The sequence below is a fragment of the Lycorma delicatula genome, chromosome 1 (assembly GCF_047948215.1).
Source record: "Lycorma delicatula isolate Av1 chromosome 1, ASM4794821v1, whole genome shotgun sequence".
Classification (NCBI taxonomy): Eukaryota; Metazoa; Arthropoda; class Insecta; order Hemiptera; family Fulgoridae; genus Lycorma; species Lycorma delicatula.
The window spans coordinates 331,496,494-331,516,886 of record NC_134455.1 but is presented as its reverse complement, the minus strand read 5'-3'; the positions used below and the strand labels follow the sequence as shown (position 1 = coordinate 331,516,886).

Genomic DNA, 20,393 nt, shown 5'->3' with positions numbered 1-20,393 from the left:
TTTTTTGGGTATATATCTTACATGAGGGTTGTATCCTACACAATTAAATATGGTAAATATTAAAGATAGATGAACACTATATGCCACATTTTGCAGAATTTTATTATTTAGACAGCAAAACTATGTAAAAGAAACAATCACATACAAAGTAAGCTGGCACAAGCAAAGAGAGCTTTTGTGGAGAAAAGAAGTCTGTATCAAATATAAATATAAGTAGAAAGAAATTTAAAAAAAATATATTTGTACTGTAGCACTTCAGGTTGTGAAACACAGACAGTAGGAAAATAAAATGAGAATAGATGATTTTGAGTAGTATGCAATGCTAATATAATGTATTATATTACAATTATTGTATTGTACTGTATTATATGTTAATGTAGTGTTATATATGTTACGCATACGAGGTCTACAAATAAAGTAATGAGATTGGTTCAGAAAACATTTTATTTGCAATCCAATTATACATGGAGTCTTATCACCTTCAAAATAGTTCCCATGGGAAGCCATGCAACGCTTCAAACATTTTTCCTATTCTTCATAGCAGTGATAGAACTCAGAACCAAAATCTAGTAAAACAAAGAAAAGAAACCACCTGACCCCTAAGGAGAATAAAGAGACTACATTATTAAAAAAACACTGAAGTCAATATAAGAAACTGGCTAACAGAAATATAAACAATGTGGAAATCCTTGTTAAATATTTTAACGATATCCTAAATTGCGAAGAACCAACAAGTTCTTAAACTTGTTGGTTCACCAACACCACCAGAAAACATCAACCCTCCCACAATAAAAGTAATCTACCAACCACTGGGTGAGATGAAGAATTACAAAGCAGCAGGAGAAGATCAGACTTTTCGAAAGATCTGAAAATATGCATGAAGATCAGCAAAAATTGTCCTTCATCAGTTTGTCAACATCTAGATCAAAGAAGAACTACCAGAACAGTGGACGATAGCCCTCATCCATTGACTACATAAAAATGGGGGCAAAACAGACCCTAACAATTAACTGCATCCCTACTAAAAATTCTAAGACACTTTGAACTACTTATCAAATTATAAACATGATAAAACTGACCCTTACAAACAGTGTCAAAGGTAATATTCAGAGGTGAGCTCTCAGAACTTTTTGAGATCAAAACAGGATTGCGCCAAGGGAATGAGTTCTTACGACTACTGTTCAACTGTATTTTAGAAATTGTAATTAGGGAATGGCTCAAGCTCTCAAAAAGGTGTCTCCCAAAAGTTAAAATGGGTGGAAAAATTGAAACAAACTGTCCTAGTTTTGCTGACGAGTTGGCACTTGTAGCAAATGTCATTGATGAAACTAAATCACGGATATTAGTACTTCAAAATATTACAAATAAAATTGGACCCAAAATTTAGTAACCCAATTTAAATACCTTGGAGAAATAGTAACAAACAATCTAAATGAAAAATCCTTTATCTGAATAAGAAGAATAAACTAGCTGAAGCACAAAAATGAACCTGGTACACTTAAAATAAAAATGCCTATCAAAAAATACAAAAATAAGACACTAAAACACAGTTATAAAACCATAAACCACTTATTCAGCAAACACTCTTCCACCTGAACGAACAATCAATGACAGACAGATTCCAGAAGATGGAAAGAAAAAATTGGAAGAACTTGCATGGACAAAATGTATCATAAAGATGGGCAGTGGTGGGAGTGTGCCAAACAAAATCATGTACAAAGAGTTAGAACCCATTACTGATATGCATAAGAGATTAGGATTCTTTCGACATAATCATGAGGATGCAGTATTCAAGACTTCGGAAACTGCTAATGCAGTACAATCTCGACTCGGAAAATACAAAGGCAGGATGCAGATGATTCGGAGAAATAAGATAGGATCTGAAGGAAATTGGCATTACATCAGTAGACGCCACAGGTACGATAAAATTAAATGAGAAAATCACGAACAAAAACACTCATAAGATAAAACCTCACAACAAAAATATTTCAACACTAGAAAGGGCACAAAAATCAAAATGTATAAAAAAGTAATGGGAGGACCACAAGGCCCAAACAGTCCCATCAAAGAGACATGCATAACAGACTGACTAAAATGATCCTATGCGGTCATAAAAGATAATAATAATATTTATATTTAGCCCACCAGGCTGATCTAGTGTTTAACTCATCACAAAAAAGTTGTTTTAACAGCTGATTTTCAAAGTCGAAAGTTCTCAGGTTCAAATCCTAGTAAAAGTCAGTTGCTTTTATACAGATTTAAAAACTTAGCAGTGAATACCTGTGTACTCTGGTGGTTGGGGTTTAATTAACCATATGTCTCAGGAATGGATCTTCTGAGTCTCTACTAAACTAAACAAAGTGTAGTCTGATACATATCATTATCTCATTGAGCCATGGTGAAATAAGTTTACATGTTGTGAATCTTCTATGTATATATTTCTATTCTTACTGTGAAAACAATTAATTATTTTCTATGGAAATAGTTCATAAATATTTATGAATTTAGCCATTCAAAGTTCAAGATCACAGAATAATAACTTAGATTCATGTTTGCCAGTTCACAGAGTTATTACTATATTTCAGTTTAATACTAGTCATACACTTTTTTTTTTTTAATGAATTTTAATGTTTTTGAAATATGAAAATGTTTTCCTTCTTAGTGTGGAAATTTCTAAAACAAGGGGCAGGTCAAATACCAACATCACATTCCCAACAGTTATATTGTGATTCCTTTCTTATGTTGTTTGCATAACAAACAATACATCTTTTAGGTGCAATTTTTATTCTGTATCGGGAATATACGACAGGAAATGTCATTCTCAGAGTATGAGAGAATCATCTCCTACAGAGAGCCTACAATTTTTGGAGTGACTTTGATGAATTTCAACATTTTGTTCAATAAGGGGCTTCTCAGAATTGAAGAAGAGTGTACTGGACTGTAAAGTTTAAAAAAAATGTATTAAAATTGTAGCTCTAGGTTTTTAATGTTTTTAGTGAATGGAGTCACATATAATTTATAATTTTCTGTTTAAAAGACCATTAGTCGGTTGCTTTAAACTTTTTCCCTAGTTTTTTTTTAAAGTTTGATTTTGTTTCATGTGAAGGAACTAAAGTACGTCTGGGCACAGTCATGGTAATGTTCTCTGATAGTTTTGATGTCCATTGTACATAAATTTCTGTAGTATAAATAATTGAGCTACTTGTATGTGGCTGACTATCACCTTTATTTCAGTGGTAATATCATGTTTATGTAACACTTGTGTATATTTGTTGCATGAAGAAAATATTGCAAAACCTCTTCTTCTCTTTCATTCTTGAGCCGATCAGTAATCGGTGTGATAATTTTGAAAAAGTGACAGATCCTCTTGTGACTGAAGGGACCAACCTAATTAAATTAGAAGATCATAAAATCAAACATGAAGCAGTAAGTTAGTTTTACTCGCCCTTTCAGAGTGTATTTAGTGGAGTAGTTATATGAGTGAAACTTTATGTAAGCACTTAATGTTGATTTTTAATTTGACATCATTGCATTTTTTTACCATGTTTTGGTTTATTCTTTAGTAATACATGAACTTTCAAGTACGAGGATCATTACAGTTCTGATGTTTTACTAGCCTGATTGATATGTACTGCCACATTGGCCAAAAAAATACTGTTCTTTTACCACAATAATGTGCGGGTACACATATCTCTGATAGTAGTTGCAAAACTCAATGATAATCTACACTTTGACAAAGTCATCTGGAAGCATGTGCTGTATTCACCTGACTTGGTTTCAATTAATTATTACCTTCTCCCAAATCTGAAAAAATGGCTCATTGGACAAAGATTTATTTCTAATGATGCAAAGGTGAGAGAACTGCTTATTTCGTAGAGTTGGACAAATCACATCATACTGATAATATAAAAAAAGTTGGAAAATCTGGGTAAATGAAACAAATTGCAAGAGAATTAAGTTGAAAGTTAAAAAAAATTCTTCAAAACCTTCCTGAACAACCGCCATACTTGTTTTAAATTGACTTATAAAATTAATTTTCTCAGATTTAAATTTGTGATTAATGTGTTTGCTATTTTGTTATTTTTTGCAACATACACTTTGAGAAAATAAAGTGTATAATATATATATATATATATATATATATATATATATATATATATATATAAATAACAATTGTAATATTCTATTAATAGTGAATTCATATAAAAATAAAATTAAATCAGTTTTGTTCTTTTTTGGCTTAATTTTGACATAATATATGGATTTTTCTAAAATTTTTAGCAAGATAGATTTTAATGGTATTTACTACCAAAAATATTTATTTTTAGGATATGTGATTTGTATATAAGTGGTATTATTACTAAGTTCCAGTCAGAATAAAATTAAAAAAAAACATTTATTGGAAATTAATTAGTTTGTAATTTGGCTTTTTATCTTTTTTTTAAAAGGAATCTGATATCTTATTGAATGATGATGTTTCACCACAGGTTAATCTTAATATGAAAAGCAATGAACTTCGAATAAAAGATTTTCGCACAGTGAAGACAAAAGATGGGATGGTATTTTATCCATGTCGTGTAAGTATTGGCTATTGGAACAAACAAGATTTGTCTTCTTAATTTCATTACTATGTATATATTTCAATGTGTTCGTTTTTAACAAAATGATTGTAATCGTATTTAGTTAATTTTAATTAATATCGATTTATTGAGATGTTTGTGAATGATAAATGGTCAATGTGTGAGTGCAAAGTGTGTTTTTGAAATTCATTGATGACTGAAATATGTGAATTTTAATCTGTTGATGGAGTTGACATTTTAGTAAGCTTTGGGTGATTTGTTGTTAATTGTATTCAGTGTTCATGTTTTAATATTATACAGTTGCTACTTCCCCGATTTCATTGTCCACTCTATTCAAGGGTGTTTCAAGGCCAGCTATGTGCCATGTACATTGAAAACTTATTAGTTTATTTTTTACAAGAGTTCACAATCAAACCGATGATAGTAGCAATGTTACTTTTTTTTTGGTAATAAAATCGTCATTGTATTTTTTACATTTTTAACAAATTATGAGTTTACTGAGTATAAGTACCTCTTGTGAATGTAGTAAAAGCTTGAATGAAAATGAAATTGAAGATATCTTAATGAACTGATGATCTGTAGGACCGTGAATCTATACTTAGTGAATATGATAGCGATAGTGAATGTCACATAGAAAGTCCTGACAATGTATGTGAAATTAAAAACAAAAACGCGATGAGTGTATCCGATGAATTGTTGAAGAGGAAATTAGACAAAAGTCAGTCTATGAAAAAAATTGTTATAAATGGAGTACTGAACTAATGTTATTAGGACTCATCTTTCTCAAATAAAAGAAACTGCTAAAAACTTGAATCTCTATTAATTCAATTTATTATTGGGAGTTACTGTTTTAATTAGAACATAAAATTACTAAATTATCACTAAAACTACTACTGCTCCGCAACTTCCTTTGTTAATCACACTGATAATATTGAATTAAAAGCTTTAATGGACTACTGTATTTATTTGGTATATTTAATTCTAGTAAAGAAGATGTGAGGAATCTACAGAAAGTGATGGAACTGGAAGTGTTATAATCAGGGAAACCATGTCCCTTCAGCGGTTTTTATTTCTGTTAGTTTTAACGGCACTAAAGTACACTCCAGTATACTAGATGGTGACAAAACCGCTCATATTTTCAAATTAATTAAAATGTTAATCTCAAATTGCCGGTCGAATTATTCTCCCACCAAGTATCTAATTGTAGACAAGATGCTTATCAGTTTTCAGGATCTATGCACATTTTGAATGTTCATGAAAAATAAGCCCTGAAAATATGGACACATCTTTAAGGAAATCATTTGCCTTAACTCATATGAGACGACGACTTGAAGAATCCAGACTTCCAACATCGCTGACTTTAATATAAGAAATGTATTAAAAATTAAAAAAGGAAAAATCGAACCTGAATTGCTACAGAAAAAACACAGGCGATGTCATATGTGCCCATCAATCAATGACAACGCAAGTACAAATAACATCATAAGAAATAGTTGAAATTAGTTATGAATATTAAGATGTCGCTTTAATCTAGAAAGACAATAAAAATCCTTTTCGCAGAATTTACAAAACTAATTTTTCTCTTTTGTATGAATATTAAGATGTAATTTTAAACTCTCTTTGCGATTAAATGACTTTTGACAAAAGTTACAAGTATAATTCTTCTCTTTTGTATGAATATTAAGATATTCTTTAAAATTGCTTTTGTGATTAAATGACTTTTGACAAAAGTTACAAATATAATTCTTCTCTTTTGTATGAATATTAAGATGTAATTTTAAACTGTCTTTGCGATTAAATGACTTTTGACAAAAGTTACAAATATAATTCTTCTCTTTTGTATGAATATTAAGATGTATTTTTAAATTGCTTTTGAGATTAAAAGACTTTTGGCAAAAGTTACAAATATAATTCTTCTCTTTTGTATGAATATTAAGATGTTTTTTAAAATTGCTTTTGTGATTAAATGACTTTTGACAAAAGGTACAAACATAATTCTTCTCTTTTGTATGAATATTAAGATGTAATTTTAAACTGGCTTTCTGATTAAATGACTTTTGACAAAAGTTACAAATATAATATTATTCTCTTTTGTATGAATATTAAGATGTAATTTTAATCTGGCTTTCTGATTAAATGACTTTTGACAAAAGTTACAAATATAATTATTCTCTTTTGTATGAATATTAAGATGTAATTTTAAACTGTCTTTGCGATTAAATGACTTTTGACAAAAGTTACAAGTATAATTCTTCTCTTTTGTATGAATATTAATATGTTTTTTAAAATTGCTTTTGTGATTAAATGACTTTTGACAAAAGTTACAAATATAATTATTCTCCTTTGTATGAATATTAAGATGTATTTCTAAATTGCTTTTGTGATTAAATGACTTTTGACAAAAGTTACAAATATAATTCTTCTCTTTTGTATGAATATTAAGATGTGTTTTTAAACTGGTTTTGTGATTAAATGACTTTTGACAAAAGTTACAAATATAATTCTTCTCTTTTGTATGAATGTTAAGATGTTGCTTTAAATTAAAATTACAGTTAAAAACCTTATGGCAGATTTAGCAAACATAATAAATTTTCTCTTTCGTATGAACGTTTAAATGTGATTTTAATTCAGAACTTTGATTAAAAGTCTTCTGACAAATGGTACAAACATAATTCTTCTCTTCGTTATGCTTAATAAGTTGTGTTTTTAAATTATTTTCTGGAATAACAGACGTTTGACAAAAGTTAGAATTATTTACACTACTCTTACAATTATTCTTGGTACTTCCTTTGATGGTTAATTTATCAATAATAACCTGTAAAATTAAACCAACAATTAAAAGGTAATTATGAATTAATATAAAATTATTTCCATTACAATAACATTATTCTATTTTGTAAAAAGTCGCAAAATATGGATAAGAAACTGAGTATTTTAAACATATATTCAAAATAAACATCGTTTGGAATATTATTTAATGATTCACAAGTAAAGTTTAATGTAATAACAAACTTTACTTATCCTATTGCATATCTATACACATAGCTGAAACTTTACAGATTGTCTGGACTAAAGGTATCCTAAACAAATGGCCTATATTTAGGAAATCAGTCCTAACTTCTTAGTAGACTCAAATGATAGCATAAATCTCCAAGAATTGTTCAGGGTAAATTCAATAGTCAGTAGAATATGCGTATGATGTGCAGACAAGCTGACTCCAATGCGATTGTAGTCCATCAAGATGTGGATCCCACAAAAACCATTCACTGCATGCTTTAGTTAATGGAGTTTCAATCATGTACATATGTTTAACAGCTTGTAAAAACTGAATGGAATTCAATTCTTTTACGTCAAAGTTTAACGTCCTCAAAGGTATGACTTTAAGAAACAGAAATCATCAAAGGTTACAGTTGTGATGAGGCTATGGATCAAGTAAGCGACGCATTCACTGCCCGTCCCATTAACTTTATTAGGCGATCTAGTTATGGACTGCAAATATCTCTTTCTACTGTTCACAACATTACCATAAGCACTCAGTTTGCAAGAATACAAGTTACAACTCTTATTTATAGTTAGATATCTTATTTAGTGGTGAGACAACTTTTCATATGTGCAGGATAGTTAAAGACACTCTGTCAAATTTAAACTCCATACAGTAATCAAAAATGAAAGGGACATACCCATAGTCAATGTCTAGTTATGATGAAACAAAAATGGTGTAATCAGACTGATTATTTTCATGGAACCCACTGTGACAGGGCAGATTTACGTCGACCTGTTTCAGAATTTTCCGGTTCCTCAGATCCTGCCGGATTCATTTCCAACAAAATGGTGCTCCACCACAATTATATTGAGATGTTACCATGTTCCTGAACAACACTTCCCCAGATGTAAGATCTGATGAAGTACGGACTGCATGGCCAGCTAGATCTCTCAGATATCACTCCTCTAACTTTTTTGCTTGAAATTTCATTAAAAGTTGTAACAAAAGAAAGTTTGAGATTTGGACGATTTAAAATAAAAAAATTGAAGGTGTAGGTCTAATAATGAAGTTGATGCTCTTAAACACCTGGCAGGAGTTAGTTTATTTTCCAGGCATCTGAAGAGCAACAAAAGGTGCATCCACTAAACTATTCATGCTTCAGTGCAATAATTTTCGAGAACAGTGGTTTTCCTTGTCAACACGATTTGTCTAGTGCAATTCTGACTAGACGATTTGTCTAGTTGCAAGTCCTACACTATCAATAACTGAAGGCAAATGTTCACAATAAATAACTGAAGTCATTGACAACAGTTTGCATCAGGTGACACTCAATATGAGTACTTTAGCATTGATGCATCAGCTGTGCAGGGTGATCACTTCGGATATCTTTTGTCAAAATATGGTAGATATGTTGAGTCTTCCTAATGTAATCACAAAATTAGATTTTATATTATTTTCTTTTCATTTACAGATTTTATGTCACAACCATGTTTAGTCTGTACCAGGTCCGCTTTAAACTGCCTACCTGAATAATATTGAAACATGAACACTGAATACAATTAAAAACAAATCACCCAAAGCTTACAAAATGTCAACTCCATCAACAGGTTAAAATGCACATATTTCAGTCATCAATGAATTTCAAAAACACACTTTGCTCTCACACATTGACCATTTATCATTCACAAACATCTCAATAAATCGATATTAATTAAACAGAACTAAATACAGTTACAAACATTTTGTTAAAAACGAACACATTGAAATATATACATAGTAATGAAATTAAGAAGACAAATCTTGTTTGTTCCAATAGCCAATACTTACACGACATGGATAAAATACCATCCCATCTTTTGTCTTCACTGTGCGAAAATCTTTTATTCGAAGTTCATTGCTTTTCATATTAAGATTAACCTGTGGTGAAACATCATCATTCAATAAGATATCAGATTCCTTTTAAAAAAAAGATAAAAAGCCAAATTACAAACTAATTAATTTCCAATAAATGTTTTTTTTAAATTTTATTCTGACTGGAACTTAGTAATAATACCACTTATATACAAATCACATATCCTAAAAATAAATATTTTTGGTAGTAAATACCATTAAAATCTATCTTGCTAAAAATTTTAGAAAAATCCATATATTATGTCAAAATTAAGCCAAAAAAGAACAAAACTGATTTAATTTTATTTTTATATGAATTCACTATTAATAGAATATTACAATTGTTATTTATATATATATATATATATATATATATTATACACTTTATTTTCTCAAAGTGTATGTTGCAAAAAATAACAAAATAGCAAACACATTAATCACAAATTTAAATCTGAGAAAATTAATTTTATAAGTCAATTTAAAACAAGTATGGCGGTTGTTCAAGAAGGTTTTGAAGAATTTTTTTTAACTTTCAACTTAATTCTCTTGCAATTTGATTCATTTACCCAGATTTTCAAACTCTTTTTATATTATCAGTATGATGTGATTTGTCCAACTCTGCGAAATAAGCAGTTCTCTCACCTTTGCATAATTAGAAATGAATCTTTGTCCAATGAGCCATTTCAAAGATTTGGGAGGAGGAAGTAATAGAAAAAAGAGGAAGTAAAAGAAAAGATATATAAAACAAATAGATCATTTAAAGATAGATTTAATGAAGATTTTAAATCTTTTAAAAATAAAAAAAAAAAATTTAAAAATTTTTTAATTTTTTGCAATTTTTTGCAATTTTTTGCAAATTTTGATTTTTAAGTTTAATTATTCAACAAAAATTTTTTCGTTATAATAAGATATTTATATTATATCATTCAATTGATTAATTATTATATTACAAAAAAGAAAAAAGATAGTTATATTATAATATATATATTATATATAGTAATATATTTATTTAAATATATCTATTTCTCCCTTTAATATTTAATCTTATAAAATATAATATTTTAATATATAAGAGTTATATAAATTAAAAAATTTATTATATAATAAATAACCTCTTATATTTAATTAAGAATTTTAATGTAATATAGATTTTTATTTGAATGTAAAATAGTTTTTGTAAAGATAATCATCTAAAATAAATTATTTAATTAAATGCATCAATTAGATATTTAATAAAAATCGTTCTTATTTTTAATTAAATAATTAGTTTATAAGGATCTAATTAAAAACAACTTTTAATTAAATTAAATAGGATTTTATTAAAAATAATTTTATTCATTTTAATAAATTTTAAAGTTTAAAAAACCTAAGGAATATAATTATATTATAATAAGTATATATAAAAATACATAATTATTAAAAAAAAAAAAAAAAAAACCTCATGGTCTAATTTTTATTTTGAGGTTTAGTTTAATAAGATAATTACATATGTTTTATTTAAATATTTATTTTGGTCCTTTAAAAACAAATTTATTATTATAATATTTTTATTAGCAATATTAAGATCATTTTTTATTTAAGTTCATTTTTATGTATTTAGAACCGTTGTTTTTTTTTTTATAAAAAATTATGACATTTTAGTTTAATTATTTATGTTTGTGTGGCTTTTGAATGTAAATTTTTACATTCACTTTTGTATATTTAAAACATTTTTATAGAAAATTATGATAATGTTAGGGGTAGCTTTATCTAATATTTGTGTGGCTTTTGAATATCAACTTTTAAGTTCACTTTTTTATTTATTTAACTACTGTTTCTTATTTCGATTAGGTAATGTTAGGGGTAGCTTTATCTAATATTTTTTTTAAAATTATTAGCTTATGATTTTATCTACTGTTTTAAGCTATAATTAATTTAACTTCAGTTAGGGGTAGCTTGAAGTTATATTTGCACAAGGGAGGAGATCCTTTTTTAAATGTAATTTATTTGGTTTTTTGTTTGTAAATTTTTATTTAAGGTTCCTTTAAAATATGGTTTAAAAAAAAAATTGATTTTTGTTTTAAAATTTGGCTTTAAATTTATAACGCATGTAAATTTTTGTTAGGTTAAATATCCTTAATGGTTTATTTTTATTTTCAGTGTTAAGGTTTTTTAATTTAAGTTATATTTTTTAGAACCAAAAAATGTTGTGCCAGCATTTGCGGTTATTCCTCAGGTTCAAGTTAATTTTTTTTAGAATTTAGTCTTATTTAGTTTTAATATTTTGTATTTAGGTGAAATTTATATAATAAATTTTTTTTTTCTATGTAAATTTGAGTTTAAACCAGGATTAGATACCCTGTTATTCCTAATTAGTAATTTTTTTCTAAGGTAGTATATTTTTTATAATTGAAATTTAATAGATCTGGCGGTTTTTAAATCTTTTTAGAGGAACCTGTAATTTAAATGATATTCCACGATTTTTTGTACCTTTTTTTTCTTGTATATCTCTGTCGTTGAGTGTAATGAAAGTTTATTTTCTTTTTCTTTTTTAAGATTTATGTTAGGTCAAGATGCAGTTATAAGAAGGTTATTATGGGTTACGTTAATTTTTGTTTTTTGATTTTTTAATTTGATTAAATCTGAATTTGGATTTAATAGTAATTTTTTTTAATAAATTTTTTGAATTTTGCTCTTAATTATGTACATATCGCCCGTCACTCTCATAAATTGAGATAAGTCGTAACAAAGTAGATGTACTGGAAAGTGTATCTAGAATCGGACTTTGGTTTATTCTTATTTACAATAAGATTTATTACTGTTCAATTCAGTTGAGTCTGATAGGTTTTTTTTTTTTTTTTTTTTTTTTTTTTAAATTTTTTTTGTGTCTTTCTTTTTTTTTATTTGATTTTTTTAATTTACTTAATTGAACAGTGTTGGATAATTAAATTTTATTTTAGAATAATAATTTTTTTTAGTACCTTTTGTATCAGGGTTAATTAATTTTTTAAATTTATTTTTTTTCCCGAATAGTGAAGATCTATCTTAATCTGTATTTTATTGTGGAATAATTATTTATAAGTTTGGGATTGTTTTGATATGAAATTCATTTCTTTTTATATCTGGTTATCTGGTAAATTGATTCAATCGAGAATTTCTTTTTGTTAATTTTATTTTTTTTTTTTCATTTTGAAATTTTATATTAAGGTGGATAAGCTCTTTTATATATATATAATTTATTTTTTTCTTTTTCTTGTTGGATTAGAATCTTTCATCATTTAAAGTTCGTTGTAGATTAAATTATTTTTTTTTTTTATATTTATTTTTTTACTGGATTTAAATTAATTTTTTTATTTTTAATTATGATTAAATTAGTAGATTTAAAAATTTCATTTATGAATTAGGCAAGAAATAATTTCGCCTGTTTATCAAAAACATGTCCTTTTGTAATTTATTTAAGGTTTGACCTGCTCAATGATTTAAATAGCCGCAGTATTTTGACTGTGCTAAGGTAGCATAATAATTAGTCTTTTAATTGAGGTCTGGAATGAATGGTTTGACGAAAATTATACTTTATTTTTGTGATTTAATTTGAATTTTATTTTTAAGTTAAAAAGCTTGAATTTAAAAGAGGGACGATAAGACCCTATAGATCTTTATTTTATTTTTAATTTTTTTTTTTTTAGTTTATTTTTAAAATTTTTATGAATTAAATTTTGTTGGGGTGACAAATAAAATTTTAATCTTTATTTTTTTTTTACATTTTTTTATGTCTATTTGATCCTTTATTTTGATTAAAAGATTAAGATACCTTAGGGATAACAGCGTTATAAATCTGGAGAGTTCTTATTGATAGATTTGTTTGCGACCTCGATGTTGGATTAAAAGTTTCTGTGGGGTAGGTTTTACAGTTTTAGGTCTGTTCGACCTTTAAAATTTTACATGATCTGAGTTCAAGCCGGCGTGAGCCAGGTTGGTTTCTATCTTCTTTAAATTTATTCTGATTGGTACGAAAGGATTTTTGGTAATATAATAATTTATTTACTAATTTGGCAGATTTAAGTGCTTTAAATTTAGAATTTAATAATGTATTTTTACAGTTAGTAAATGTTTATTCTTAGTTCTTTTTTTTAATTTATTTTTATTCTTTTGGGTGTTGCTTTTTTTACTTTATTTGAACGTAGGATTTTGGGTTATATTCAATTTCGTAGGGGTCCTAATAGGGTTGGTTTGTTTGGTTTATTACAGCCTTTTAGAGATGCTTTAAAGTTATTTAGAAGGGAGTTTTATTTTCTTGTTTTTGGAAATTATCTAATTTATTTTTTTGTACCTATCTTGGGTCTTTCCGTTTCTTTAAACGGAAAGACACAATTGTATCAATTGTATCATGTAAAATTACGTCAATTGAAGAGTTGGCTAGGATTACTCCTGTTAATCCTCCAATAGTGAATAGAAAAACAAATCCTATAGATCAAATTATTTGGGGTGATTTTTTTTTTGTTATTCCTTGTATAGTGGCTATTCATCTAAAGATTTTAATTCCTGTTGGTACTGCAATAATTATAGTTGCAGAGGTAAAATATGCTCGTGTGTCAATATCTATACCTACAGTAAATATGTGGTGTGCTCATACAATAAATCCTAAAATACCGATTGCTAATATTGCATAGATTATTCCCAGATGTCCGAATGTTATTATTTTTCCTCTTTCATTTGTAATAATATGTGAGATTAATCCGAATCCTGGTAAAATTAAAATATATACTTCTGGATGTCCAAAGAATCAGAATAAGTGCTGATATAAAATTGGGTCTCCTCCACCCGTGGGGTCAAAAAATGAGGTATTAAAGTTTCGATCTGTTAGTAGTATTGTAATTGCTCCAGCTAATACTGGTAATGATACTAGTAGTAAAACTGCTGTAATTAGGACTGATCAACAGAAAAGGGGTATTTTTTCTATAGTTATTCCTTTTGGCCGTATATTTATTGTTGTTGAAATGAAATTGATTGCTTCTATGATTGATCTTAAACCTGCGATGTGAAGTGAAAAAATAGTCAGGTCTACTGAAGGTCCTGAATGTGCAATTTGGGCTGAGAGAGGGGGGTAAACAGTTCATCCTGTCCCTGATCCTGACCCTACGATTGATCTTGCGATTAAAAGTGAAATTGATGGTGGTAGTAATCAAAATCTTATATTATTTATTCGTGGGAATGCCATGTCTGGTGCACCGATTATTATAGGAACTAATCAGTTTCCAAATCCTCCAATTATAATAGGTATAACTATAAAGAAAATTATAATGAATGCATGAGATGTTACGATGGTATTATAGATTTGGTCATTTTTAATTATTGATCCTGGTTGTATTAGTTCTAATCGAATAATTATTCTTCTTATTGTTCCAAGTAGTCTAGATCATAGCCCAAAAATAAAATAAAGGGTTCCGATATCTTTATGATTTGTTGAAAATATTCATTTATTCATTAAGAATGGGATGGCTGATTTAGGCGATAAATTGTAAATTTATTTAAGGTTTAAACCTCTCATTATGTCTTGTATTCAATTATGATTCTATATTGCAAATATAGAGGTGCATTATTTGCTAAGGCTTATCTACAATAATAATTTTAACTTTGAAGGTTAATAGTTTTTTTAACTTAAATCCTTCTTTAGTTTAATTTAAAGATTATTATTATTGGAATTCCTATTAAATTTAAGATAATTGGGATAATTGATTCTTTTTTTATTATTTTTTTTATTTTTTATTTATTTGATTTGGTTATTGTAGGGATTATTATATTTAGGTATATGAATGTTGATAAAATTGATGAGGTTAATATAATGAGTGGGATTATGGGTGTTATACAAATTGTTGATTTCATAATTATTCATTTTATTAAAAATCCTATAGTTGGAGGTATGCCTCTTATTGATAATGATGAGATTATTAGGGATATTTTTGTTAAATTTGTTTGATTATTGATTTGGTTTAAAAAATTGATGTTATTTTTTTTAAATGTGTTTATTATAGTTAAGTTGATTGTAGTGTATATAATTAATAGAAAAATAAATTGTTGTTTTGAAATTATTAATGAAAAAATTATTACTGGTGAATTTGAGATTGATGAGTATGCTATTAATTTTTTAAGTGATGTTTGTTTTATTCCTGAGATTGGTGCCATAATTATTGATATTATTATTAGTTTAATTCTGGTTATTTGGGTTGCAATAATTGTGGGGATTATTTTTTGTATAGTTATTATTACTATACACATTTCTCATCTTATTATTTGTATGATTCTTGGTACTCATAGGTGAAATGGGATTATACCTATTTTTATTAAAATTCTCATTATTATTAAAATTCTTTCATTAATGGGGCAATTAATGATAGCGTTAATAATTATTGAGGTTATTATAATTGATGAGGATATTCTTTGAATAATTAAATATTTTATAGATTGTTCATTTATTTTATTTCTTTTTTTTAAAAGGGGTAGAAAAGAAATTAAATTAATTTCTATAGATATTCATGAGAATATTATTCTGTTGGAGGATATTGTTATGATAATTCTTATGGTTATCGTTATGATAAATATTATTTTTGATAAATTTATTTTAATTAAAAAGAGAATTTATTCATCGATGGGGTATGAACCCATAAGCTTAATTTAGCTTATCTTTTTGTAAAAGGATGTGTGATGCATTAAGAATTTTGATTTCTTTAGTTTCAGTTTAATTCTGGATTTTACAATTTAGCATGAGTGAGGTTTCACTTAATTTACTTCATCAAAGTAATCCTTTAATCAGGCATCTTGCTTAAGTATGAAAATCCATTGTTTTTTTTCCTTTTTTTTTTTATCTGTCATTTTTTTTTATACGGTACATTATTTGCTTATTTGGGTTTCTTTAATTTTTTTGCAATTTTTTGCAATTGAGGTCAATTGTATCAAATTGTATCTCTGCAATTGTATCAATTTTTTTTGTGTCTTTACTTTTTTTGTGTTCTGGGATTTTTATTCATTGTTTTTTAGGAAGTCAAGATATTCGATTTATAGGTGGATTGGTAAGGCAATGTCCTTATGTAAGTTCAGCATTTTTTGTTTCTTTAATTTGTTTATGTGGGTTTCCTTTTTTTTCTGGATTTTACTCTAAGGATTTTATTTTAGAGTTTTTTTTTATTTAATTATAGAATTTTTTTTTTTTTTTTTTTTTTTTTTTTGGTGTTACTTTTATTTATAGTTTGCGTTTAATTTATTATTTATTTTCTTCTAATTCTTTTTTTTTCCTTATATTAATTTTTGTTACAGTTTTTTTATAAATATTTCTCTTCTTTTTTATATTTTTCTTGTTTATTTGTTGGTTCTTTTATATTTTGGTTATTTGAGGATGATTTTTTTTTTGTTTTGTCTTTTGATTTTAAGTTAATTCCTTTATTATTTTTTTTTTTTTTTTTTTTTTTGTTTTATGATGTTTTAAGTTTTTTATATTTTTATTTTGGTTTAATTTATTTTTATTTTTTTAGTTCTATATGATTTTTAAGATTTTATTCTTCAGGTTTTTTTTTAAATCGTTTTTTTAGTTTTTGTTATTTTAGTTATAGATTAGTTGATTCTGGTTGGATGGAATATTTTGTTTCAGGTGGTTTAGTTGGATTTTTTCGATGGTTAGGTTTTTTTTTTTGATAGGTTTATTTTAAATATTCTTAAGTTTTATTTTTTTTTATTTTTTTTTTTATTTTTATTTTTTTTTTGTTTAGATAGCTTAATTAAAAGCCTAACATTGAAATTGTTATTATGAATTTTTTCTCTGGACATTTATAAAATTTATTTATTTATACATTGAAAGTGTATTGTTTTTTTTAAACTATATAAATAAGAATAAAGTGATTACACTTGAAAGGTAGTTAGCGGCTCCTTTTCTTTTTATTCTTTTAACTGGATATAATCAATTTTTTCATTAACAGTGAATAGCTTCTATTTAGCTTCAGTTAAATTGAGTATGAGGATTATCCTTAAATTTAAGTCGAAATTAATTGTAATTTTACTTCTTTACTCTGTTAAGAGAAATTGATTATTCAATAATTTTTATTTGCAAAGTAAATGTTATATTTAACTATTCTCCTTAATTTCTTCATTCTAGTATTCCTATTTTCCATTCATGTATAAGTCCTAAAATTAGAATTAGGATTGTAATTGTTGATGAAATTAGTCATTCTTCTATAATTATTATTTTTGTTGAGAATATTGGTATAATTATTGAAATTTCAATGTCAAAGATTAGGAAGATTGTTGCAATTAGAAAGAAGTGAGTAGAAAATGATTTTCGTGTGGATGATATTTTTGAGAATCCGCATTCAAATGGTGAATTTTTTTCTCGTCTTATTTTATTCTTTTTAGAAATTAGTATTGTAAATATTATTATTATAATAATGATTAATCTTAGTGAAATTATTGTTATTGTAATTTTAATTATCTTTTTAATTTTATTTAATCTATTAGTTGGAGGCTAATTATACTTTTTGTACTAAAAAGATTACTATTTTCCTCATCAGTAAATTGAAAGGTATAGGAATAATCAGATTACGTCTACGAAATGTCAATATCAGATTGCTGATTCTAGGCCTAGATGATGACTGGCTGAAAAATGTATTTTTATACATCGTACTATTGATACTATGATGAAGGTTGTTCCTACGATTACGTGGATTCCGTGGAATCCTGTAGTTAGGAAGAATGATGATCCATAAATTGAATCTGCTATTGTGAATGTTGATTGTTGATATTCTCATTTTTGTAAAAATGTAAAGTATAATCCTAAAATGATAGTTAGTATTAATGATTTATTTGATATTGATAATTTATTTAATAGGATTCTATGATGTGCTCATGTTACTGTAATTCCTGATGAGATTAAAATAATTGTATTTAATAGTGGAACTTCTATAGGGTTAAATGGTTTAATAGATTTTGGTGGTCAATTTATTCCAATTTCAATTGATGGTGATAGTCTTGAGTGAAAAAATATTCAGAAGAATGATGCAAAGAATATTATTTCTGAGATAATGAATATAATTATTCCTATTTTTATTAGTGATTTTACTTTGTTTGTATGGTTTCCTTGAAATGTTGCTTCTCGTGTAATGTCTCGTCATCATAATATTATTGTTATTGTTGATAAGGTTAATCCTAAAATTATTAATCTGTATTCTTTTGTCTGAGTTCATTTCACAGTTCCTGTTAATAATGTTATTACGTTTATGGATAGTATAATTGGTCATGGTCTTTTTGTTACTATGTGAAATGGGTGATTTTTTTTCATAAGGTACTTCTCTAGAATAAAGAGTTACAAGTGTTGCAAATACATATGCTTGAATTATTGAAATTGCTGTTTCAAATGCTGTTAAGGTTATTTGAATTGGTATAATGAATACTAATATTTTAATAGATGATGTATTTCCTAATAGGGTTATTAATAGGTGTCCTGCAATTATATTGGCAGTTAATCGGACTGCTAGTGAGATTGGTCGAATTAAATTTCCTGTGGTTTCAATCATAATTATTATTGGTGAAATAGCTGAGGGTGTTCCTTTTGGGAGTATATGTTTAAATATTTCATTTGTGAAGTTTTTTCATCTGTAAATTGTAATTATGATTCATCTTGGTAATGCAATTGATATAGATACTACTAAGTGACTTGTTGATGTAAATACATAAGGGATTAATCCTATTATATTTCTGATTATGATAAATATAAAGATTGATATTACTATGATTAAAATTTCTTTTTGATGAGTTATTAATTTAAATTCATTTATTAATTTTTTTTCTATTATTTTTATAATTATATTTATTCGAGATTTTTTGGTTCAGTATCATTTTGGTAAAATTACTGTTGTTATTATTATAATAATTCAATTTCTTTGTAAAAGTTTAGTTATTGGATCAAATGTTGAAAATAGTCTGGTTATCATTTTCAGTTAATATTTAATTTTCTTTTTTTTTGTTTTTATTTTTTTTATTTGTATTTAGGTTAGTTATAAAGAATAATTTTGTTATATTTATTATGATTGAGGCTGTTGTTATTATTAATATGATGTTTCATATAATTGGTGATATTTGTGGAATCAAGATGCACATAGAATGTATTTTTTATTTGACAGTTAAATGTTTTTTTTAAACTAGCTTCTTTCATTAAGAGTATTCGATGTTTACTATATTTTGGTTTAAGAGACCATTACTTTCTTTCAGTCACTTAATGTTTATTGATTTTATGTTTTTATTCATTTAATGAATGATTTTATATTAATTCTTTCTATGGTGATTGGTATAAATCTGTGATTTATTCCGCAGATTTCTGAACATTGTCCAAAGAATACTCCTGGATTTTTAGTTATTAGTCTGATTTGATTAAGTCGTCCTGGGATTGCATCTATTTTCACTCCTATTGATGGGATTGTTCAAGAGTGGATTACGTCGGAAGATGATACAATTATTCGAATTTGTGTTGAGAATGGGATAACTATTCGGTTGTCTACTTCAATTAATCGAAATGAAGGTAATTCGGTTTGTGGTTTTATGTATGATTCAAATTCTATTTTTTTAGAGTCTGAATATTCATATGATCAATATCATTGATGTCCAATTGTTTTAATAGTAATTGATGGTTTAATTACTTCTTCTATTAGGTATAAGGTTTTAATTGATGGGATGGCGATAAAAATTAAGATAATTGCTGGTATTGTTGTTCAAATTGTTTCTATTAATTGATTTTCTGTTAATATATTATTTGATAATTTATTTTTTGTTATTGTTGCTATTATAATTGTTACTGTTACTGTAATGGATAATAGAATTATTATGGTATGATCATGGAAATTTAATAGTTGTTCTATAATTGGTCTGGCTCTATTTATTATGTTAAATTTTATTAATGATGATATTTCTAAGGAATTTTTTTT

The 20,393-nt window shown here is 26.4% G+C and overlaps 2 pseudogenes; both read right to left on the bottom strand.

The window, feature by feature from the left end:
- Positions 1-17,968: 17,968 nt before the first annotated feature.
- On the bottom strand, positions 17,969-18,989 carry LOC142317885 (cytochrome c oxidase subunit 3-like; annotated as a pseudogene).
- Positions 18,990-19,327: 338 nt separating this feature from the next.
- Positions 19,328-20,381, bottom strand: LOC142317884 (cytochrome c oxidase subunit 2-like; annotated as a pseudogene).
- Positions 20,382-20,393: the final 12 nt, after the last annotated feature.